Below are 25491 nucleotides of genomic sequence, written 5' to 3' on the forward strand. Positions count from 1 at the left end.
CCACCACCTTCGTACGTTTAGCTTTGAATGCTATTCACTTTTGTACTGGAGGATCTGGACTGTTGCAAATGTGGACTTGTGTGCGTTCAATCCGTATTTTAGACCTTCTTTTTGTCTTTGGTTACAGTTCAGCAACCTATAATAGAACCGTCATTTATATTCATTGCACGTGAAAAAGTTTTCTGCAATGAGAACTGTGTTGCTCGTTGAAAGTTTGAGGCCGTGATGTGCAGAGATCATTATAGACACATCATGCTGTTTCCCCCGCCACTCCTGCCCTGCGCACAGGACTTTGAGGTCACCGATCCATGTGGACTCAAAGCGCCGGCATCACCTCCCCCCCCCGGCCTGTGGATCAATACTCGTCTCTCTTGTGCCCCCAGACACGACGTCTCCTCCTCTCCTGATATATTAACAACTTCCTAAAACGGGCGGCGCGGTGTAACAATAACTCTGCCATCGATCCCCGCAGGATTCTGGGACACTGGTTTTTTTTCCCTCCGATGAGCACGTCGACATGAATGGTAGACCTGCTAATTATCTTCTTAAATAGACTGCGCTATTAGACCGCAGGGAGAGCGAGTCACCGAGAGGGAGCTCGTGTTTCTCGCCCCGTCCCCCGGAGTCTCCACCACTGACAGCCTCATTGTTTTGAGGCGGGACAAGGTCAAGTTGGTAGATAACCAACTTTATCGGGCAGAAACACCTGCACAGAGCACAATGGAGGTCGTTTATCACAGTCCGTTACTGTCTGCAGGACCTTGCAAGCCTCCACCAATCGCACTGACTGCTGCCCTGTCTGATGACATTCAGAGAAAGACCACTGGCCGCACGCTGTATAAATCCAATCACTTAGATAACCGGGCAGCTCCCTGAACCAAATCTGTGAGAACCATCAAAGCAGTCTGTTAAGATGACATTAGAACTCTTGTCTTAAAGAGGAATTAAAGGACAACTGAAGTGAGTGATATGGAGGCTGCCATATTTATTTCCTTTAAAACAATACCAGTTGCCTGGCAGCCCTTCTGGTCTATTTGGCTGCAGTGTTGTCTGAAAGCGGTATTGTCACCATAAAAATCAAATTTTAACAGCAACTGGTCTGAGTGTATTAAGTGATAAAGATGCTAATCCTGCATTCAAAACTTTTTCTGCTGTTATGATTTGGAGTTATCATATACTATAGGAGCACTGGCCCTAGTGCCAAACAGTGCCAAACAGTTGAATGCTGGGAGTTCTTTTGAATGCTGGGAGTTATTTTTATCTATAATATATTCCTCCTCCCTCTTCCATTTATTTCCCTGCCTAGCTGCTCACTTGTGTTTACAAGCAAGGCTGAGGTGAATCAGCGATTGGAGGATGAGACAGTGTAGTTCCTAGTATACACCTCAGTGGGAGTGTCTGAAGACTCTGGGAGGAGGGCAGCTAATGAATACACAATGAGCAAGAGAAGGGAGGAGGGAAAACAAGAGTCAGGGAGGATATGATGTCAGCATTAGCTTGGCAAGATGGCCACTGCCTATAGCAGGATTCTCTGCTTTTCCTTTGTAAAATTCACAGGAATCATTACGTGGATAGCACAATACATCTGTTATGTAAGTAGAAGTAGTATTTATCTACTTGTATACGTGTTTTTTATTTCTAGGTTAGCATGGGTGTCGCTTGTTCTTGAATAACACCAGAAACAAGCATGCAGCTAATCACCTGATCTGCTGCATGCTTGTTCAGGGTCTGTGGCTAGAAGTATTAGAGGCAGAGGATCAGGACGACAGTCAGGTAACTGGTAATTCTTTAAGGAAATAAATATGGCAGTTTCCATAGCCCTCTCACTTCAGTTGTCCTTTAAGGTCTTCTGGACCAGTGTTCTCAACATCGTTACAGCATTTATCCCTTGATCAAAGAGGGTTATTGCCATAAAAGACTCCTGAAGTGAGAGGGATATGGAGGCTGCCATATTGATTTACTTTTAAACAATACCAGTTGCCTGGCTGTCCTGTTGATCTCTTTGGCTGCAGTAGTGTCTGAATCGATCTTGAAACAAGCATGAGACTAATACAGTCAGACTTCATTCAGAAATGTCTGATCTGCATGCTTGTTCAGGGTCTATGGCTAATGCTGGCTACACACCATGCAATGTTTACTGCAATATTTATTCGATCGGAAATAACATCTGGATAGGGCAAAACATTGTACAGCGAGGAGAACGCCAGCGCACACCACTAAGGCTGCATCTGAAATGACCACCAGCTCAGTGTGTAGCACCTATATAGACTTTCTGCACACTTCACATTCAATTCAGATGCAAATCATATGCAAATCTGCTACTACTTATCATGCAAACAGGATGCAGGGCATGCATATTTCAGTCTGGCAGAGGCGGTGTATGCCTGTGCGATTAACCATTCAATTGCAACATGTGTTTAGGGATGCGCAGCCTTTCCCCCCACCTTTCCTTAACTTTGTAACTATGTAACTGTCAGGTTAGCTGCTCCCAGCCCCTCCTCCTGAGTTTTCTGTTTGCATCTTAAGTAGTAGCAGATTTGCATATGATTTGCATCTGAATTGAATGTGAAGTGTGCAGAAAATCTATTTAGGTGCTACACACTGAGCTGGTGGTCATTTCAGATGCAGCCTTAGTGGTATGCGCTGGCGTTCTCCTCGCTGTTCTACCAAATGTAAGTTACACATTTTTTTTGCTTAGCTGCTCCCAAGGTTTTAAATTTAGGTTAGGTCACTTGCCCGGAGGTTTGCCTCACCGTGGCGCAAGTGTCTAGTATAATATACTTTGCATGCAAACCATATTGGAAGCTAAAGTTCCTCCTAGTTTAATAAATGTTAGCACTTGTCTTGGATGCAGGGCATGCATTTTTCAGTCTGGCAGAGGCGGTGTATGCCTGTGCGATTAACCATTCAATTGCAACATATGTTTAGGGACGCGCAGCCTTACCCCCCACCTTTCCAAAATATTGTACAGCCTACTGAGTGTCAGGAACGGAATCCAGCTTGGGATCGATCTTTCTCTATCGAAACCAGATCAGACATGCTTAAAAAATACCAATCAAAATTCTAACTATCATTTTGTGTGCCAGTCCTTTCAATTCATTTTTGAACGATATCCAATCGGAAATCTGATCAGACTTTGGAAAAGTGGCAATGGTGTGTTGTTTTCTTCTATAGCTGATTGATGTCCTGTATGAATATTGATCTGATCAATTGCGCTCATTAACCATGAATTATTTTTTTAAATGATAAGCAGTATGGCATCTTCCATATCCTTCTCACTTCAAGTGTCCTTTAAAGAGAACCAGAGATGAAGCCCCCTCTTGTATTTTACCTTATAAATCAGTGGTAACATGACAGTAAACACCTAATCTGCTCTTTGTTTCATTGTTCTCTGTTTAATCTGACTGTTATCACCTCTAAGAATCCCCAACTGAGCACTCAGTCTAGCTTTGCTACGGAAAGATTATAGCTGTCTGTCTTCTCTGGTGTCTTTTCAAGCCCAAGCCTGCCCCCTTGTGGCTCTGCTATAATGACTCAGCTATAATTATTCCCTGCAAAGCCAGGCTGAATGCTCAGTCCGGGATTCTTATCACAGCTGATAACAGACACTTTTAGCAGTGAGGATGAAACAGAGAGCATGGTAAGTGTTTTCTCTAATGTTCTTACTGATATATATGGTAAAATACACAAGGGTGCTTCGTCTCTGGTTCCCTTTAAGTACCCATGGCACATACGGTATATGTTTGCTGTTCAGTCACTATTCAGTTTGACTCTTTGTAACCCCCTGGAGCACAGGAGGCCAGGCCTCTCTATCCTCTACGGCCTCTCCAAGCTTGTCCAAGCTCTTGTTTTTTGCTTCCATGATACTTTCCAATCCGGGGTAATGTGACCACGCCCTGAAACCCGGCACAGAAAGGGGACTACATTTCCATTGGTTTCCACACGTTCTCCAGCGATGCCGTTATGTGGTTTCTCTTTACTGTCCTCTACGCCGAAAGCTTTCAGTATTTTGTGTGTGTAGAATTGTGGCATTTTCATGAGACCAATACCGTACATTCTTTACTCCGTGACAAAGTGACAGTGTGTGACGTTCTTTGAGGTGGCTTATGCCATTTGTGTCTCCTCTTCTTTGTAAAAAAGACAAAATGAAAATACCGTATTTTCCGGCGTATAAGACAACCCCCAACTTTTCCAGTTAAAATTTAGAGTTTGGGATATACTCGCCGTATAAGACTACCCCTCTTCCAACACACACCAAATTAAAATAAAAAAAATCATGTACTGGTGCTATGTATAAACAGATACCGGTGCTGTACTGTATGTGGTGCCCATTATATAACAGTATACAGGCGATTGACTGGTTTGAATGGTCAACCCTCCCTCTCCCTAAAAGTACGTACACACATCAAACTTTTTGGAACAACTTGTCGTCTGACTTGCCGTTTGAACAACACATTGGACTTGTGTACGTGCAATTGAGCGACCGATAACAGTCACTTTGCCTGATCACTCAGTGGATCCGTTGGACCAACTGTCGTTCAAACGACTGTTAGGTCCGTACGTGTGTACAAATGACTTTTAGTCGTTTTTCCAACTAATAGAAGTTCAAACATCAAGTCGTTTCATCGGTCATTTAATCTAATCCATTGTTCTATCCAGTCCATTGTCCATTATCAAGTTGGTTAACCTCCCTGGCGGTAAGCCTGTGCTGAGCACGGGCTATGCCGCCGGGAGGCACCGCTCCGGCCCCGCTGGGCCGATTTGCATAATTTTTTTTTTGCTGCACGCAGCTAGCACTTTGCTAGCTGCGTGCAGTGCCCGATCGCCGCCGCTACCCGCCGATCCGCCGCTATACGCGTCGCCGCAGCCGCCCCCCCCCCCCCCCCCAGACCCCGTGCGCTGCCTGGCCAATCAGTGCCAGGCAGCGCCGTGGGGTGGATCGGAGTCCCCTTTGACGTCACGACGTCGGTGACGTCATCCCGCCCCGTCGCCATGGCGACGGGGGAAGCCCTCCAAGAGATCCCGTTCTTTGAACGGATCTCTTGATCTCCGATCGCCGGCGGCGATCGGAGGGGCTGGGGGGATGCCGCTGACCTCGTCTCGCTACATGAAAAAATTTTTTTTAAACGTATTTGCTGCCCCCTGGCGGATTTTGACAAACCGCCAGGAGGGTTAAACAACATGTAAATTAGCATATCAGCCGCTTTGTTGGTCATTGTGTACAAGATGTCTGAACGACTTGTTGTTTGCACTCCAAGTCGTTCAAACGACAAGTCGGACAACAAGTTGTTCGAAAAACTTGGACTTGTGTACACACTTTAAGTGATCAGCTCTCCCTGTTTATCAGAGCGGTATGGAAGAATAGATTGCGCTGTACCCATAAAACACCCCTCTTTCACCCTTCTGGCCCCGCCCTTCTATCCTATTTACCACCTCCTCAGCCTCTCAGATCTCGCACATGTGCACCTGCGCCGCTTCACTACAGTCCTCAGCAGCGAGATCTGAGAGGCAGTAACCCAGTGGCGGCTCCAGGAATTTCTTTTAGGGGGTGCTATGCAGGTGCTGGACCAATTTCCGCCACGGCAAAAAATGCGTGTGGCTACAACCGGCGGCGCACGAAGAAAATGGGCGTGGTCATGACCGGATGAGGGCGGGGCTAACTGTAATTTAAAGTGAACCCAGGGTGAGTGTGATATGCTGGCTGCCATATATATTTCCTTTTAAACAATTCTAGTTGCCTGGCAGGCCTGCTGATCTATTTGGCTGCAGTAGTGAACTGAATCACACCAGAAACAAGCATGCAGCTAATCTTGTCAGTTCTGACACTATTGTCAGAAACCCCTGACCTGCTGCATGCTTGTTCAGGGTCTATGGTTGAAAGAATTAGAGGCAGAGGACCAACACGGCAGCCAGAAAGCTGGTATTACTTAAAAGGAGATAAATATGGCAGCCTCAATATTATTCTCACCTCGGGTTCCCTTTAAAAGTGCAACGCAAAGACAGAGGGCCCAAGTTTTGGTGACCCTTTCCCCAGAAAATTCACATAATTGTCCAGGTTTTCTCCAGAAAATACACGTAATGTGAGCGGATTTGAACAAAAACACGTTCAATAACCCCAATATGCACAATCGTTATCAGATATGACCTCAATATGCACAATCGTTATCAGATATGACCCCAATATGCACAATGCTCAGCAGTTCTGACCCCAATATGCAAAATCGTTATCAGCTATGACCCCAATATGCACAACCGTTATCAGATATGACCACAATATGCACAATCGTTATAAGATATGACCCCAATATGCACAATCGTTATCAGATATGACCCCAATATGCACACTCGTTATCAGATATGACCCCAATATGCACAATTGTTATCAGATATGACCCCAATATGCACAATCGTTATCAGATATGACCCCAATATGCACAATGCTCAGCAGTTCTGACCTCAATATGCAAAATCGTTATCACCTATGACCCCAATATGCACAATGCTCAGCAGTTCTGACCCCAATATGCACAATCGTTATCAGATATGACCCCAATAGGCACAATTGTTATCAGATATGACCCCCAATATGCACAATCGTTATCAGATATGACCCCAATATGCACAACCGTTATCAGATATGACCCCAATATGCACAACCGTTATCAGATATGACCCCAATATGCACAATCGTTATCAGATATGACCCCAATATGCACAACGCTCAGCAGTTCTGACCCCAATATGCACAATGCTCAGCAGATCTGACCCCAATATGCACAATGCTCAGCAGATCTGACCCCAATATGCACAATGCTCAGCAGTTCTGACCCCAATATGCACAACGCTCAGCAGATCTGACCCCAATATGCACAATCCTTATCAGATCTGACCCCAATATGCACAACCGTTATCAGATCTGACCCCAATATGCACAACCGTTATCAGATCTGACTCCAATATGCACAATCCTTATCAGATCTGACCCCAATATGCACAATCCTTATCAGATATGACCCCAATATGCACAATCGTTATCAGATATGACCCCAATATGCACAATGCTCAGCAGTTCTGACCCCAATATGCACAATGCTCAGCAGATCTGACCCCAATATGCACAATGCTCAGCAGATCTGACCCCAATATGCACAATGCTCAGCAGTTCTGACCCCAATATGCACAACGCTCAGCAGATCTGACCCCAATATGCACAATGCTCAGCAGATATGACCCCAATATGCACAATCCTTATCAGATCTGACCCCAATATGCACAACCGTTATCAGATCTGACCCCAATATGCACAACCGTTATCAGATCTGACTCCAATATGCACAATCCTTATCAGATCTGACCCCAATATGCACAATCCTTATCAGATATGACCCCAATATGCACAATCGTTATCAGATATGACCCCAATATGCACAATGCTCAGCAGTTCTGACCCCAATATGCACAATGCTCAGCAGATCTTACCCCAATATGCACAATGCTCAGCAGATCTGACCCCAATATGCACAATGCTCAGCAGTTCTGACCCCAATATGCACAACGCTCAGCAGATCTGACCCCAATATGCACAATGCTCAGCAGATATGACCCCAATATGCACAATCCTTATCAGATCTGACCCCAATATGCACAATCGTTATCAGATATGACCACAATATGCACAACCGTTATCAGATATGACCCCAATATGCACAACCGTTATCAGATCTGACCCCAATATGCAGCACAACCGTTATCAGATATGACCCCAATATGCACAATCCTTATCAGATCTGACCCCAATATGCACAACCGTTATCAGATATGACCCCAATATGCACAATCCTTATCAGATCTGACCCCAATATGCACAATCCTTATCAGATCTGACCCCAATATGCACAATCCTTATCAGATCTGACCCCAATATGCACAATCGTTATCAGATATGACCCTAATATGCACAACCGTTATCAGATCTGACCCCAATATGCACAATCCTTGTCAGATCTGACCCCAATATGCACAACGCTCAGCAGTTCTGACCCCAATATGCACAACCGTTATCAGATATGACCCCAATATGCACAATCCTTATCAGATCTGACCCCAATATGCACAATCCTTATCAGATCTGACCCCAATATGCACAATCCTTATCTGACCCCAATCAGCAGCACCACCTGAAAAAGAAAAGAAAAACCCATGTACTCACCTAGTCAGAAGACCTCCTGTTCCGACCTCCTCCTCTCCCGACCTCCTTGTGGCGCAGTTCAGCTCCCACGATCCTCTTACTTCCTGCAGCAGCCTGCATTACCCGGCGAGCAGGGCTACGGGAAAATGGCCGCCCGAAGCCCTGCACTGCAGACTCCAAGTCTGCAGATCAGGGCTTCGGGCGGCCATCTTACCGTTGGGAATGCTTGGACAATTCTAGGGGGTGCTTGAGCAAGCACCCCCCTGGCGCCGCCACTGTGGTAACCGGATAAGGCGTATCACCCGGCATCAATGACACCCGGCGTATAAGACGACCCCTGACTTTTCAGAAGATTTTCAAGGGTTAAAAAGTAGTCTTATACGCAGGAATATACAGTACTTCTTGAAATAATAGCATTTTTAGTAGACGAGTGTAGGAGGTGGTAGCTGAGACTCTGGAGGCACCATAGCTTTAGGTATTGAGCAGTAGAGGTACTGAGAGGAGGTTGCACATGAGCAGCATGCAGGGAGAGGGGCCCAAGACTGCAGGCATCAGATTGCTGACAGGCGATAGCAGGACGCTGCTAGAGATATATGCACAGCAGCTGCGTCCCACTGCAAGTGCTCTTCACTGCACCTGTGTCACTCCTGTCTGCAAGCTCAACACTGCTATATCAACATAAAGACTAAAACATCAAATACTGAACAAGAAATTATCATTGTAAAACATTACAGATGCAACGTTATTCTAAAGGTGGCCACTAATGATCCAATTTCTAACGAAAAATCATTCGAGCGATCAGAAATTCTGATCGGAAGTAGAGTTGGGCCGAACGGTTCGCCGGCGAACGTGGTTCGCGCGAACTTAGGTGGTTCGCGTGCGGGTGTCGCACGCGAACGTTTTGCGGCAAAAGTTCGCAAAAAATCGGTTCGCCCCATAATGCACCTGAGGGTCAACTTTGACCCTCTACATCACAGTCAGCAGGCCCAGTGTAGCCAATTAGGCTACACTAGCCCCTGGAGCCCCACCCCCCCCTTATATAAGGCAGGCAGCGGCGGCCGTTATGGCCACTCGTGTGCCTGCATTAGTGAGAGTAGGGCGAGCTGCTGCAGTCTCTCATAGGGAAAGATTAGTTAGGCTTAACTTCTTCCTGGCTGCATACCTGTTCTGTTCAGTGAGCCCTCAGCCCACTGCATACCTGTACTGTGATCCTGCCACTGCATACCTGTTCAGTGATCCTGCCACTGCATACCTGTTCATTGATCCTGCCACTGCATACCTGTTCATTGATCCTGCCACTGCATACCTGTTCAGTGATCCTGCCAGTGCATACCTGTTCATTGATCCTGCCACTGCATACCTGTTCAGTGATCCTGCCAGTGCATACCTGTTCATTGATCCTGCCACTGCATACCTGTTCAGTGATCCTGCCAGTGCATACCTGTTCATTGATCCTGCCACTGCATACCTGTTCAGTGATCCTGCCAGTGCATACCTGTTCATTGATCCTGCCACTGCATACCTGTTCAGTGATCCTGCCAGTGCATACCTGTTCATTGATCCTGCCACTGCATACCTGTTCATTGATCCTGCCACTGCATACCTGTTCATTGATCCTGCCACTGCATACCTGTTCAGTGATCCTGCCAGTGCATACCTGTTCATTGATCCTGCCACTGCATACCTGTTCAGTGATCCTGCCACTGCGTACCTGTTCAGTGATCCTGCCACTGCATACCTGTTCATTGATCCTGCCACTGCATACCTGTTCAGTGAACCCGCCACTGCATACCTGTTCAGTTCAGTGAACAGTTTGGTGTGTCAGTGTGAAGCAGTACCTTAATTACACTCCCTGATTGATGTATACACATGCAAGATGTTTTAAAGCACTTTAGGCCTGTCATTTAGCATTCAATGTGATTTCTGCCCTTAAAACACTGCTTTGCGTCAAATCCAGATTTTTCCCGGGGACTTTTGGCATCTATCCCACTCCGCCATCCCCCCCTCCAGGTGTTAGACCCCTTGAAACATCTTTTCCATCACTTTTGTGGCCAGCATAATTTTTTTTTTTTTCAAAGTTCGCATCCCCATTGAAGTCTATTGCGGTTCGCGAACTTTAACGCGAACCGAACCTTCCGCGAAAGTTCGCGAACCCGGTTCGCGAACCTAAAATCGGAGGTTCGGCCCAACTCTAATCGGAAGTGAAATCGTTCACTACACCATCAACGAACCAATCTTTGCTTCCTATCTATCACAACCAATCAAGAAAATCCAAATTTAGGTTCAACAAAAATCCATTCAGACGACTGAATTGTGCCCATCAACTGAGATTATTTACAACCAATCCGATCCAAATTTCTGATCGCTCAAATGATTGATTCGCTAGAAATTTGACTGTTAGTGGCCACTTTAAAGAGACACTGAAGCGAGAATAAATCTCGCTTCAGTGCTTATATTCAGCAGGGGCATGTGTGCCCCTGCTAAACCGCCGCAATAGCGCGGCTAAACCGGGGTCCCTTCACCCTTAAACCCACCCCTGCAAAATCAACGACCAACTTGGTCGTAGATTTTGCTGCTGTTGAGGCAGGGCTAACGGCTGCAGCCCTGCCTCTCAGCGCGTCTATCAGCGGCGCATCGCCGCCTCTCCCCTGCCCCTCTCAGCGAAGGAAGACTGAGAGGGGCGAGGGAGAGGCGGAGATACGCGCTGACAGATGCGCGTGGGGCAGGGCTGCGGCGGTTAGCCCTGCCTCTATGCGGAAGAGATCCCCGGACACCACGGAGGGGATTTGGGAAGTAAGGGACCCCCGTTTAGCGGCGTGACAGCGGCGGTTTAGCAGGGGCACGCATGCCCCTGCTATCTATGAGGTCTGAAGCGAGATTTATTCTCGCTTCAGACTCTCTTTAAGTCCTCCCTTCCAGCTAAATGCATTGCTGTGCAGGAAATGGCTTCCTTCCTGTGTTGCCCACAGGACTGGGCAGAACAAGGAGTGGATGGCACGCTGCCTAGCGGCGCTGGCTCACTGCTGGTTCAAATGGATGCTATCTGCATGGAGTCTCTATGTTCCCTCAATGTTTGTATGGGTTTCCTCCAGGCACTTCAGCTTCCTCCCACATTCTAAGAACATACAGGTAGGTTAATTGGCTTCTTCCAAAATTCACCTCCGGCTATTATGGACATATGACTATGGTAGGGATTAGATTGTGAGCTCCTGAGGACAGTGAATGACATGACTATGTACTCTATAATGTGCTGCAGAAGATGTCAGTGCTATATAAATACATAATAATATGGTAGGACATTAGACTATGACTATGGTAGGATTAGAGTGTGAGCTCCTCTGGGGACAGTCAGTGACATGACTATGTACTCTGTAATGTGCTGCAGAAGATGTCAGTGCTATATAAATACATAATAATAATATGGTAGGACATTAGACTATGACTATGGTAGGATTAGAGTGTGAGCTCCTCTGAGAACAGTCAGTGACATGACTATGTACTCTGTAATGTGCTGCAGAAGATGTCAGTGCTATATAAATACATAATAATAATAATATGGTAGGGCATTAGACAATGACTATGGTAGGATTAGAGTGTGAGCTCCTCTGAGAACAGTCAGTGACATGACTATGTACTCTGTAATGTGCTGCAGAAGATGTCAGTGCTATATAAATACATAATAATAATAATATGGTAGGGCATTAGACAATGACTATGGTAGGATTAGAGTGTGAGCTCCTCTGAGAACAGTCAGTGACATGACTATGTACTCTGTAATGTGCTGCAGAAGATGTCAGTGCTATATAAATACACAATAATAATATGGTAGGGCATTAGACAATGACTATGGTAGGATTAGAGTGTGAGCTCCTCTGAGAACAGTCAGTGACATGACTATGTACTCTGTAATGTGCTGCAGGAGATGTCAGTGCTATATAAATACATAATAATAATATGGTAGGACATTAGACTATGACTATGGTAGGATTAGAGTGTGAGCTCCTCTGAGGACAGTCAGTGACATGACTATGTACTCTGTAATGTGCTGCAGAAGATGTCAGTGCTATATAAATGCATATAATAATATGGTAGGACATTAGACTATGACTATGGTAGGATTAGAGTGTGAGCTCCTCTGGGGAGAGTCAGTGACATGACTATGTACTCTGTAATGTGCTGCAGGAGATGTCAGTGCTATATAAATGCATAATAATAATATGGTAGGACATTAGCCTATGACTATGGTAGGATTAGAGTGTGAGCTCCTCTGAGGACAGTCAGTGACATGACTATGTACTCTGTAAAGTGCTGCAGAAGATGTCAGTCGCTGTATTTGCTGCATTTGCTCTCGCAGACTTGAGTCCTTCTCAGTTGCGACTGTTTCCTCTGTGCACCTGAATAGCTCATGAATGGGACAGAGCTTCTGTTTCAGCAGCAGGCACATTTTTGGCAGATTACCCTCTATACTAGTAATAAGCGGGTGCTAGGCTGTGTAACGCCTGTTGATGTCACTGTGCCTGCGGGGGAATCTGACGCCTGCATGTACGGTAGATAATGGCCATTGTTTGACTCCCAGTATTGCTGGAATGTAATAATGGTGTTATTTCTGTCCAGCCTTCTATGGTCTGTAGTTGCTTTACAGTTACAAGCGATCATGCCCCCCCCCCCCCCCCCCATCACACAGGTCAGGGACAGGGCCTCTTGTATTGCTATACCGCCATTATTCTGCCCTGCAACAAGAGGTTGTGCTGTTTGTGGGGGGGGGGGGGATTGTTCTGATTGATACACTTGAATTAAGGAAGGTCTATTGTGTTCGGTTAAGTGAAAAACGCCTCCAGTTTTATTTACACAATTCTTTCCTGCCCGGCAGAAGAGCGCGGCAGAATGAGAGCGAGCGGACAAAAGAGGCAGCAGATAGCGCCAACAATGGTCACCTGACAAAGCATGTGGGGGTGAGGAGTCGCCAACGTCAAGGTGTCAGGAATCGCTCACAGAAAAAAATCCTACAATTCTTCTTTTCATTTTTTTTTAAAGCGGACCTTTTTTTTCCCGCAAGTAGCTGGAGAGGCGCGAGCAGTCGGCGCGGTATTTTATAATTTTTCTTTTAAAGTACACCAGGCAGGTATTGGAAGTTATATTAGTGCACTTAGAAGAGATTTTGGCATACGGTTTTCACGTTTTCGCCATGCGGTTTCCCATGCAAATTTGGGTAATTTTTTGCGTAAATTCTAATAAAAAAGCACACAGGCACTGATTAAAAGCGCATATTTAGAAAAATATGCAAAACCGCCTGCATTTTCGTGTTAAAATACGCATACATACGCCTGCAAATTCGTTTACGCGTTTTCCACAAAGAAATCGCAACACACTAGTGGGACTGTAGCCTCAAGTATTTAATTAATTGGTCCATTTTCAAGCTGAAAAAATGTGCGTACATAATCTTCCATGAACTCTGATATATCTGCGTCTCATTCATCATCCCTAGTAAAGACTTTTTTTTTTACTGATTCTTGCTCCTTAAGATGCGTACACACATGCGACTATAGTCGTTTGAAACGATCGTTACCCGATCGTTTCAAACGATGATCGTTTAAAAAAAAGCAACTAACGATCATTAAGTCTAACGACGGACGAGCTAGATCGTTAAAAAACGAACAATCTAGCTTGGCGGATTTTTTCCAACGACAATCGTTTGCAAAAGTAGTACATCGTTGGAAACGGTCGTTGGTACTAGGCTTGACATGCGCATTTCGCTATTTCTCCATGAAACTTCTCATTTTTATGCGCAAGCGCAATAGTTGATTTACGTGATGTAACGTTCGTTCTAACGATCAGATTGTTACACACATTTAAAAACTAACTTTACTTAGGTCGTTCTCTCATCAATTAAAAGTTTGTTTGTCGTTCACAAGGAACGATCGTTGTCGCATGTGTGTACGTAGCATTAGGCCGTGAATCAGCTAGGTAAAGGGGACCTGAATTCAGAATTTCCTCTCTGCTCTAAAAGATACGCAACAGCACAATGACCTTTAAAAAAAAATAATAATTGTAAGGTCTGGAACCCACTAAAAAGCACAAAGCGCTACCGCAATCGCTAGTGATTAGTGATAGAGTTTTGGGAGCGATTTCCCTGCTCCTATACACTTCATTAGGTTAGAAACGTTCCTCGAATGCTGCATGCCCTGCGATTGCGATTTCCATAATCGCAATCGCGCTACTGGAATCCGTCTCATCCATTGACATTGTCAGAGTGTTTAGGGAAATCACTAGCGATTGAAAGCGCTCCCTAAACGCTCTAGTGAGTTCCAGGTCTTACAGCTGATACAAATCCTGTAATAAATCTGCAGTGTGTCTACTTCCTGCTTTCATGGAAGCAGACATATTGTTAACATCCCGTGTTTACAAATTAGCAGCTCTGCCTGATAGCTGAGACAGTTGAGAGATCAAATTACAACTTGTGATTAGTCACATGTGAGGGGGAACTCTCTAAATACATACAGGGTGCATTTCTCTAGGTTTACTTTCTGTGTAAGAGTTTAGGTCCGCTTTAAAGGGAACCTAAACTGAGAGGGATGTGGCTGTTTTCTTTTAAACAATACCGGTTGCCTGGCAGTCCTGCTGATCTCCTTGGCTGTAGTAGAGGCTGAATCACACACCTGAAACAAGCATGCAGCTACTCCAGTCTGACTTCAGTCAGAGCACCTGATCTGCATGCTTGTTCAGGGGCTGTGGCTAAATGTATTAGAGACTCAGGATCAGCAGGAGAGTCAGGCAACTGGTTTAAAAGGAAAAATCCATCTCCTTCTCAGTTTAGGTTTGAACAGCAACATAGCACTTCATTAGTTGATCAGCAAGGTGCACTTATCCTTAGATAAACAAGTGAATTATTATTGAGAAGAAGGCAAAACCAGCTACAAGCGACGCACAACCATTTTATTTTTGGAAAGCCTAATAGGATAATTGATCCCCAGGCCTTTTCCCCGTCCTGTAATAAATTGCTACTAATAAAATGCAACCTTCGTAATAAACCGACTTGCATTAGTCCATAAATCTCGGGGCCGTCTGTGTTTTCAGGCCTTCCAATGCTTCCGTCCCCCCCTTCCAGAATGGTGCTGTTTGTTTCGCACGCAGAGTCAGCATCCGCCGTAAACCTCGCCGTCGTCTCCTGTCGACAATTTAAGAGGCCCTTTATCGGAGTTCCATCCAGGTTGTGTGATACGGGTCTCTAGCGACAGAGCCAAACTCCGGGTCACTCGCGCCGAGAACTGCGGCATCATTTGCAGAAGCCATAAAGGAAATAATACGGCGCGGCAATTTTCAGCCGCATTAAAAATATCCTGCCCGTCGCGCGACTGTTTCAAAGCAGAACGCATTCGTTTTATGGCTAATATAGATGAAAAATCATCCCCTTCATTTCTGTGCAAACATTTGCTGCTTCGCACTGATGGGAAAAATATTTCCTCTGTTAAAATAATACAGCCGTTGTTGCTTGACAGCTGACAATTCATTCCTACTTTCAGTCATTATCGCAGCCCACGCCTGGGCTTATTATCGTAAAATGTACCTGAAAGTTGTTTTGGATTAATTTGCAGGCTTTTTGTCTCCTTTGTATGCAAATTTTGCATGATCGCTGCAATCTATCTGATTCGGTGTGCAGGGACGCCCTCTAGTGACTCATCTTATATCAGGAGAGTGCAATACACATCCTTGCTTACCAACTGCTGCAAGAAAATTAGGTAAAGTGAGCCTAAATGGGAAATAATGTCGAGATAATTTAATGTTATGTGTAGTAGCAACGGTATACAGAACTTCCCTGGTGTCTTATATTCTTATTTTGAATTTTAGGCCATTTCATTTTAAGATTTAAGTCTGCACAGCAGCCATGTCAGTGTGACAAAAAATCTGGTTCGATCAGCTCTTAATGAGTGTTTGAAGCGAGAATAAATCTCGCTTCAGACCTCATAGATAGCAGGGGCATGTGTGCCCCTGCTAAACCGCCGCTATTGCGCCGCTAAACGGGGGTCCCTTCACCCCCAAATCCCCTCGATGCAGCGGGGGAGCGCTTCCTGGTTGGGGCAGGGCTAACCGCCGCAGCCCTGCCCCACGCGCGTCTGTCAGTGCGTATCTCCGCCCCTCTCCCCCGCCCCTCTCCGTCTTCCTTCACTGAGAGGGGCGGGGGAGAGGCGGCGATGGGCCGCTGATAGACGCGACTGGAGGCAGGGCTGCAGCCGTTAGCCCTGCCTCCATGAGCGACCAAGTGTTGCAGGGGGGGGGGGGTTTGGGGGTGAAGGGACCCCCGTTTAGCGGCGCGATAGCGTCGGTTTAGCAGGGGCACACATGCCCCTGCTAACTATGAGCTCTGAAGCGAGATTTATTCTCGCTTCAGAGTCTCTTTAAAAAAGAAATAGTACTCATTTGAAGTTTTCAGCAAGCTCTTGTTATCAGGATTGTTTGCTCAGCTGCATAAAAGTGTTTTGGCTTTTATTTACTTTTTTTCCAGAGAGCTGCAACTGCATTTGAGTGCCTCATTTGCATATATTAATCACTTTGCATTCCTGAGGTTTTACCACTTAAAATTGCTGACCATTTCGGCTGTGTCACTATTTATTATTTATGTATTTATTACTTATGCCATCAAAGTGGCCATCAGGAAAGTCTAGGCTTTCTTTGGGTAATATTTTTCTTCATGTGTTTAATTTTACAAGCATTTTATAGACGAAAACTAGGCTTATGCGCAAAAGTGCCACAGTTTTTAAACGCCCCAAAATAAAATATTTGACTCGTCATGATACCACAATGCCATATTTGATCACTAGTTGAACACGTAGCAAAGTAATTATCTCCATTATCTCGCCTTTATGTCTGTAGCGTTTGCATGCAATCGCTAGGGCGCACAGTTTGGGGACCCCAGTGCTGTACAGATGCATTGCTAGGCAAAAACATAGCACTGTGGGCGGCAGCCATTACAGGTATCCATGAATCTTAAAGGATACCCGAAGTGACGTGACAAGATGAGATAGACATGTGTATGTACAGTGCCTAGCACACAAATAACTAGGCTGTGTTCCTTTTTTTCTTTCTCTGCCTGAAAGAGTTAAATATCAGGTATGTAAGTGGCTGACTCAGTCCTGACTCAGACAGGAAGTGACTACAGTGTGACCCTCACTGATAAGAAATCACAACTATAAAACACTTTCCTAGCAAAAAATGGCATCTGAGAGCAGGAAAGAGATAAAAAGGGGAATTTCTTATCAGTGAGGGTCACACTGCAGTCAGGACTGAGTCAGCCACTTACATACCTGATATTTAACTCTTTCAGGCAGAGAAGGAAAAAAAGTAACACCGCCTAGTTATTTGTGTGCTTGGCACTGTACATACACGTCTATCCCATCATGTCACTTCGGGTATACTTTAATAATAAAACCATGGCTTGGACCCACTTTGGCTGCAGGGCGGGTCCCCTAATAGTGAAACCTCTGGATGGGGTGATTCAGTCACCTTCACGCCGTATTTTGGGGAAGGGAATAGGGCTGTATGTCTGAGCATCCTGACCTGTCGTCATGACCCTGGTAGCAATGGATGGACGTTTTGGGGGTTCCCTTTTATTGAGGGATTGGGCCCCTTTGGCTATGCCGGCCAAACCTTCAGTACCGGCGGCGTGCCTTCTGTTTATGCTGTGTAATATCCTGATTGCAGCGGGAGGTGACACTCCCAACAAAAGGGCAGAGCGGCGTGGAGACATTATGAAGATGAAAGATCTGATATTTTGTAAAGGTCTGAAAATTGTGCCAGTAAAGCAATTTCATCCGTTCTCCGGTGAAGACGGATTGACGGGGCCACAATGTTCTCCTCAAAGTCAAAATTGCATTTTAAACAGTCTGAAGAGTAAAAAAACAACCCAGCAGCTTTCTGGAAATGGGGCAGAGGGACGCCCTTAAGTGCCCGGCACATAGACAGGACACGCCCCCTGCCGCTTCCCCTGACAGGCGATCAGCATGACAGATAGTGATAGAGTGACGCGGAATAAAGAAGTATCCCGCACAGAAACCTCAAATATCTGGCAGGGAGAAAGACGCCAACTTACAGAGGAACAGTACTGAAAATGACGTAATGAGTACAAGTGCTTATTTATTTGTTACAATATTCATTCATAGATTCTTTAGTCAGTGTGTAAAAAGGTGGCAAAATCTTAAGTCCTGTCGGGTGCATCGCTGCAGAATGTTTGTTTTCTGAGAGTTCCAAAGCCAGCACAAAATATATATCCAATGCTCTAGGGTGGAGAATGCCGCACAGCTAGTTAGCCTAGCCTCAACATCATTGGTAGGGCGGAGCCACAATATACATCAATATATAGGTACAGGAAGTCATATAATATATAGGTACAGGAAGTAATATATAGGTACAGGAAGTAGTATAATATATAGGTACAGGAAGTAATCTATAGGTACAGGAAGGGTTTCTGATGCTTTAACCAATTACTGTAAAGTGGATATTCTGAATAATTTCCTGCATTCTGCTATAGGTCACTACAGGGCCTCTTTAAATTCGCAAATCCAGTTCATACATTGTCAGTCCTGCCTGGTCAGTCATTGGTCCCTCTCTTTTTTTTTTTTTTTGTCACATGGGCAACGGGAATGGTCGATCTGTCAGATGAAGCCACGGCACTCTACTGACTTTCAGCCTATCATGAGAAATGGCTTTAGACTGTTTAAAAGGAGGGGATGAACAGGCAGCTGGAGTTCTCTAAGGATCTAGACCAGTGATGGGTAACCTTGGCACTCCTGCTGTGACAAAACTACAAATCCCATCATGCCTCTGCCTCCCCAAGTCATGCTTAGAGCAAAAACCGCTAGTGTATCTGCAAACGCTAGCGTTTTTTTGCAGAGAGATTCTAGGCATGTGCAGAGATATTTTCTACACATGCCTGCATTTTTTGGAGCATTTTTGTTTAGCAGATTTTATTTTCTGTTACAGCAGAGCTGTAACTGAATAGCTTCTGTAACAAACACACTTGGAAAATCGCTCTAGTCTAGCGCTTTTCAGAGCGATTTTCCACTTTCCTATACTTAACATTGAGGCTGAAACGTCTCAGAAATCAGCAATGCTGCTGCATTTGGGGAAAAAACCAACCGCTCTGGTGTGCACCATCCCATTGAAATACATTAGCCAAGCGGTCTTTAAACCGCTAGCGTTTTTATAAACGCTCAGAACCGCTCTTGGTGTGCACCAGCCCAAAAACGTGATTGTTGCCTGTAACGTTGCATTGGCATGTAAAGGAAACCTCTGGTCTCTCTACTATCAGATGTTCTGTTCAGATCTGTGTCTGGAGTCACAATGTAACTAACCAATGTACCCCTCTGATGCTGACAGTACAATTATCTTTTTTTTTTCGCCGTTGAAGACGTTCTGGTCAGGTGACCCCTTTTGGGTGGCTTACCTATCCATCGCCTCAGCTGTTGTAGCACCAGTAGCTCGTAATCCATAACCCCATCAATTCCTATTTTTGGCGTTTTTGGGCGATTTTCACTTGCATTGTTTTGTATGATTTTTAAATTTATAACGGTGTTTGGGTGTTTTTTGATTGTATTGGCTATGGAAATAACAACTAAATCTGGAAGATCGCAAAGAAATCTCCAAACGGACTCTCCTTGACGGTTGTAGAAAAATCATTTCTACTTTCAAAAGAATATCTAAGATGACAGTTGCCGGACATGACTGTATGCAGACAATCATTAACCCTCTGTTTTCCTGACACTCACATCGACCTGGTACACTAGAAGCATTAAATGACCACTATAACCAAAAAAAGAAAAAAAAGTAAGCAGTTAAAATCTGACAGAATTGACAGGCTTTGGACGAGTCCATCTTCTCATGAGGGGTTCTCGGGGTTTTCTTTGTTTTTAACAGCATTTCCTGAATGGTAGTTACTAAGTCTAAGGGACAAAATAGTGTGTAAGGGCGTAGGGTGGCTGGCTGGTATCTTACTGTTTTGGCAGTTAGACTTGGCAACAGCCGTTCACTATGTTCTTTTGAAAACAAAGTCCTTTTACACCATGGGCCTCAATTCACTAAGATCATGCTGGAGATAATAAGGCAAGAGAAAACTTACCTCCACACAGTGAGAGAGTTATCTTATCTCTTCATTCCTTAAGTTACCTCCTCTGTAGTTAATTTACCTCCTCTCTAGTTATTTTCACATGCAGTTAATTAACAGCCTGTCTTTAACTTTAGAATTCTGTAGTTATCTTAAAGATTGAAGAGTTAACTTAAAGAAAGAAGAGTTAACTTTGTTTGCCTGAGGTAAAATGTTTCCTGAATACCACATGCCTCATCACCATGGTGATAACTCCAGAAAGGTTATTAAAGACAGGAGATAAGCTTAGTGAATTGAGGCCTCAGTTGCTGTCACTTGTAACTGAAAGAACAACTAATGTGCAGTCTAGTGTTTCCTTAGGGCTTATTAACACTGCAGGCGTTTTTCAGCTTTTTTTCGCCCGCATGCGGTTTTTAAAAACGCCAAACAATCAGATTGAACCTGTCAGATTTTAACTGCTTAAGTTTTTTACTGTATTGGTCCGTTTAAAGAGAACCTGAACTGAGTAAAATTTAAATTAAACACATGACGTAGCTGCAAATGAATATTACATACTAACCTCACCTTCATTTCCTCTCAGAAGCTCACCATTTTCTTCTTACAGTGATCCCTTCCAGTTCTGACAAGATTTTGTCAGAACTGAAATATACCAGTTGCTGTCAGTTATATCTCAGCAGCTGTCAGTTACAACTGAATGTGCAAGGTAATGTCCATGTTTCTCTATAGCTCAAGTGGGCGACATTACAGTGTAGTAACAGTGTGCTGACCAGGAAGCTATAATGGGGTAATGGCCATTTTTGAAATGGAGGATGGAGAATTGCATTGATAACAGAGGACAAACAGGAGAGGAGAAATAGATTGATGAGTAGACTACACGGGAGGTAAGTATGATGTGTGTATGTTTATTCTGACTTTTTAGTTTCAGTTCAGGTTCTCTTTAAAAAACAAATAGGATGCAAAATTATGCAGTTGAAGAAACTGTTTGCAGAAAATGTGTGTTTGTGTGATCAGCTGCGTATTATCCACCTCTGAATGAGGAAACCAGCGATTTCGCGAGAACTCCTGTACTTGCTCTAGATTGCCACTGGGGGTAAGCGTGATCGATTGTGATTGAACGACAGAAATCTAGCGTATGTATCTGAACTTCAGCCAGGCAGAGAGCGCAGCCTCCTCGCTCCTCTGACTGTAGTCCCCCTGCACAATGTCACAGTGTCCCTGTTATGTGGCATCCTGAATGGATTGTTCATCCCAGGAGCATTATCATTTTGTTAGCGCTGTTTGTTAGGAGCTGATCTTCTCTTTATGCGTTCTCGTGTGTTTCTGGTAAATCTGCCTCTCTCCTCCTCCTCCCTCCAGATGCTGCGCCCCCCCCCCACCTTTCGCACGCGCTCCGAGCTGGCAGGCACGCAGCACCGGTGATATACGGCGCACTTATGGGTATAAATCCGCAACGAAATGATCTTGTTTTCACATCCAGCCTGGCTACAGGAAATTTAGTCCAATTTCTCCCTATTGCTGCAGAAACGCTGTTTTGATGTGAAAATTTACAACGCAGGAGTTTAAACTAGTTACAGCTGGAGAGAGCGAATCGCCATTAAGCGCCTTCTGGTTTTAACCCAGCAAAGCGCCACAGGCTATGAGAGCAGTGAGGAACGATGGTTCGTGTCAGAGGGTAGGCCACCTAGGCAGAGGCTATGAGAGCAGTGAGGAACGATGGTCCGTGTCAGAGGGTAGGCCACCTAGGCAGAGGCTATGAGAGCAGTGAGGAACGATGGTCCATGTCAGAGGGTAGGCCACCTAGGCAGAGGCTATGAGAGCAGTGAGGAACGATGGTCCGTGTCAGAGGGTAGGCCACCTAGGCAGAGGCTATGAGAGCAGTGAGGAACGATGGTCCGTGTCAGAGGGTAGGCCACCTAGGCAGAGGCTATGAGAGCAGTGAGGAACCATGGTCCGTGTCAGAGGGTAGGCCACCTAGGCAGAGGATATGAGAGCCGTGAGGAACGATGCTCCGTGTCAGAGGGTAGGCCACCTAGGCAGACACCCAAAATGGAATTAAAGGGTTCTTGATTTGGTACTTCTGCCTATTTCTCCATTACTAGGCATTGTTTGGATATAAGGCATTTCATATTACGCTGAGCAGTTTGCGATACTTATCATGTTGCATTTCGGTTATCATGCTCACGTCACATTTGTTGATTTTTGTACTGAATTGTTCTTTAAGTGCTGAGCTCTGATTGGTGCTTACAATCACATTGACTGTCTCTTTGACTTAAATAAATTACCCCATGCTTCGGTTGTCATCGTCGGCCTTCCTACTGCTTTGACAAAGTGGTCCTGGCAACTCTGAAATGTTGGGTTCCGTTAAGATGGGGATAAACCCTTCCTATTGCATCTCCTATCTGGGAGCTTTTGTTGAACATTTCCACAATGGAACACACCTGGTATGTGTCAGAAGCGCACCCATGTCTATGCGAATACGGCTAAACTGTGAATGAACTGTGAACCTGTCCACAGTGTTGTGACATCGCCTGCATTCAGAGATAAAAGAACAGTTAGTAGGCAGCCTGTGCAGCTCATTGCACTACAGTAACTGATCTGGCTGCAGGAGAAACCTTTATCCATCTCTGGCAATTATCTTTTTTTTTTTTTTTAACAAGAGTTTGTGTACTTCTCAGTTAGAATAGAGTGGCTACATGGTTGAACTAGAGGAAAATCATAGAATCAACATTTTCTTATTATGATTTATTCTTCATTTGTAATGTCTTCAAACTGCGGTGGAAACAAAACCAGACCTTCACTTCACATAAAAAGACTTCCTGACACGCGTTTCACGGCCAAAAGCCGCTTCCTCAGAGGCACACTGTATAGAAACATCCGTGGGCCTACGATCAATGTTACCGCAATCTGCATTCTATTGAAGAGATGTACTCCATGACGATCCCATGTATGTATGAGGCCTTCATATCCCTCTCTCTTCAGTTGTCCTTTAAGGCCCCACTTCCTGTTTTCGATATACATAGTACCTATATATTTGGGGAAAAATATAATTAATATGGAAAATTATTGTAAGAAATAGTATATTTTGAAAAAGAAGACAATACCTGATACGCCAGTTTATCTCCGCCTCCGACATGCACTTGCCTTCTCACTCTTAAGCCCCCTCTAAACCATACAATTCCACACGCGATCGATCAAATTCGATTGGATCGATGAAATCCGACATGTCCAATCGGGGTTCGATAGGTAGTGTGGTCGATTTTGCATTGATAACTATGCAAAATCAACCACACTACCGATTGAATTCCAATCGGACATGTTGGATTTAATTGATCCAATCGAATTCGATTGATCACGTGTAGAATTGTATGGCGTAGAGGGGCTTTAGTCAGTCATACTTCTGTCTGAACCATTTTCCCTTGAGGTACTGTAGAGACCTATAGTAGAATCCATGTACATTTTTCAGGATACCCACTTTTACAGTAGTATTCCTGTATGGCTGATTTTGTGGTGAAACCCCTCCCACAATGTGATGTCAGCACCTCACAGCGCTGAGGTCCTGACATCACACTGTGGGAGTCTTGTTGCATTATGGGAAATGACCACTGTGCCTGGACTGGCACTTTAAGGCTGTAGCTACAGTTATAAATGTCAAGCCAATCACATCGTGCGAATTCATGCATGCCACTTCTTGATTAAAAAATATAATTAGGCAGAAAATATCTTTATGTAATTTTATGATGAAGTTAAACAGAAATTACAATTTGCTAAAGTGGTTTTTTAGATTTGCCTAAGGACAATGTCACACGGGTGACTGAGTCTCGCCAATAACCAGCTAATCATTACAACTATTGCCTAGTCACTGTGCTAGCAACTAGTTGTCTCTGCTAGTAAATCTAGTCAAATGTACTAAAGCCTAGACACAGTTACTAGTTACCAGTGACTAAGTCAGGCAGGTGTCATCTCCCTACAGGGTAATGCTGAAGGTCAGCTGACTGGCTAAAGGTACGTACACATCTGATTGTTCCGAACGACTTGTCATTCAAACCGGTTGATTGAATGACAGTTAGGACATTTGTACGTTCAAGCGTTAAGATGGCCACTAACTGTCCAATTTCTAGCGAAAAATCGTTCGAGCGATCAGAAATTCAGATCGTCCGAATGAATTTTCGTCGAACCAAAATTTGGATTTTCTTGTTGGTTGTGATAGATAGGAAGCAATGATTGGTTAGTTGATGGTGTAGTGAACGATGCATTACAATATTTTACTTCCAATCAGAATTTCTGATCGCTCACACGATTTTTAGCTAGAAATTGGATCATTAGTGGCCACCTTTAGACTGATAGCAGCAGATTTGACTGATCCGCTTGGTGGATCCGTTGGACTAACGACTGTTAGGTCCATACGTGTATACAAACGACAGAGTCGTTTGGACAAGTAATGGCCATTATAGTCTTTTGATCAGTTGTTTGATCTGGTCCATTGTTCTATCCAGCCCATTGACCAGTAAAACCAGTAAAACGACATGTAAATTATCTGACATTAGCATATCAGCCGTATTTGTCGGTCTGTGTGTGCAAGACATTTGAACGACTTAGAATGAAGATCGAAAACAGAGAGCCCAATATAGTGTACTATTTAAAGTGAACCAGAGACGAAGCACCATCATGTATTTTACTATATATATCAGTGGGAACAGAGAAAACACCTACCCTGCTCTCTGTTTCATCCTTCACTGCTCAGCCTGCCTATTAACAGCCCTGATAAACTCCCCTACAGAACATTGTCTGGCTTTGTTCAGGAATCATTAAAGCTGAGTCATTATAGCAGAGCCACAAGGGGGCAGACTTGGGCTTGAAAAGACATCAGAGAAGACAGACTCAGCTATAATTATTCCTGAGCAAAGCCAGACTGAATGCTCAGTGGGGGATTTTATCAGGGATGGTAAGAAGCAGGCTGAGCAGTGAAGAATGAAACAGAGAGCAGGGTAAGTGTTTTCTCTAATGTTCCCACTGATATATATGGTGAAATACATGAGGGTGCTTCGTCTCTGGTTCTCTTCAATTCAGTAAATTATGAAAGTGACACGGGTTATACTCCCAAACATGGGTTACCGTACAGTAACAGAGGCGCCTGGTTGCTGCACAGACTCTTCTTGTTTTCTCCATTATTTGCCTGATGAAGCCGGGTTGTGACCTGCGAAACTCGTTG

At 44.6% G+C, this 25491-nt stretch overlaps 1 protein-coding gene across 18 annotated transcripts in view; it reads left to right on the forward strand.

Annotated features, from left to right (window-relative positions):
- SDK2 (sidekick cell adhesion molecule 2) overlaps positions 1 to 25491 on the forward strand; it is a 1552195-nt gene that overhangs the window by 881836 nt on the left and 644868 nt on the right. The window lies entirely within an intron of this gene.

The sequence above is a fragment of the Hyperolius riggenbachi genome, chromosome 12 (assembly GCF_040937935.1).
Source record: "Hyperolius riggenbachi isolate aHypRig1 chromosome 12, aHypRig1.pri, whole genome shotgun sequence".
Lineage (NCBI taxonomy): Eukaryota > Metazoa > Chordata > Amphibia > Anura > Hyperoliidae > Hyperolius > Hyperolius riggenbachi.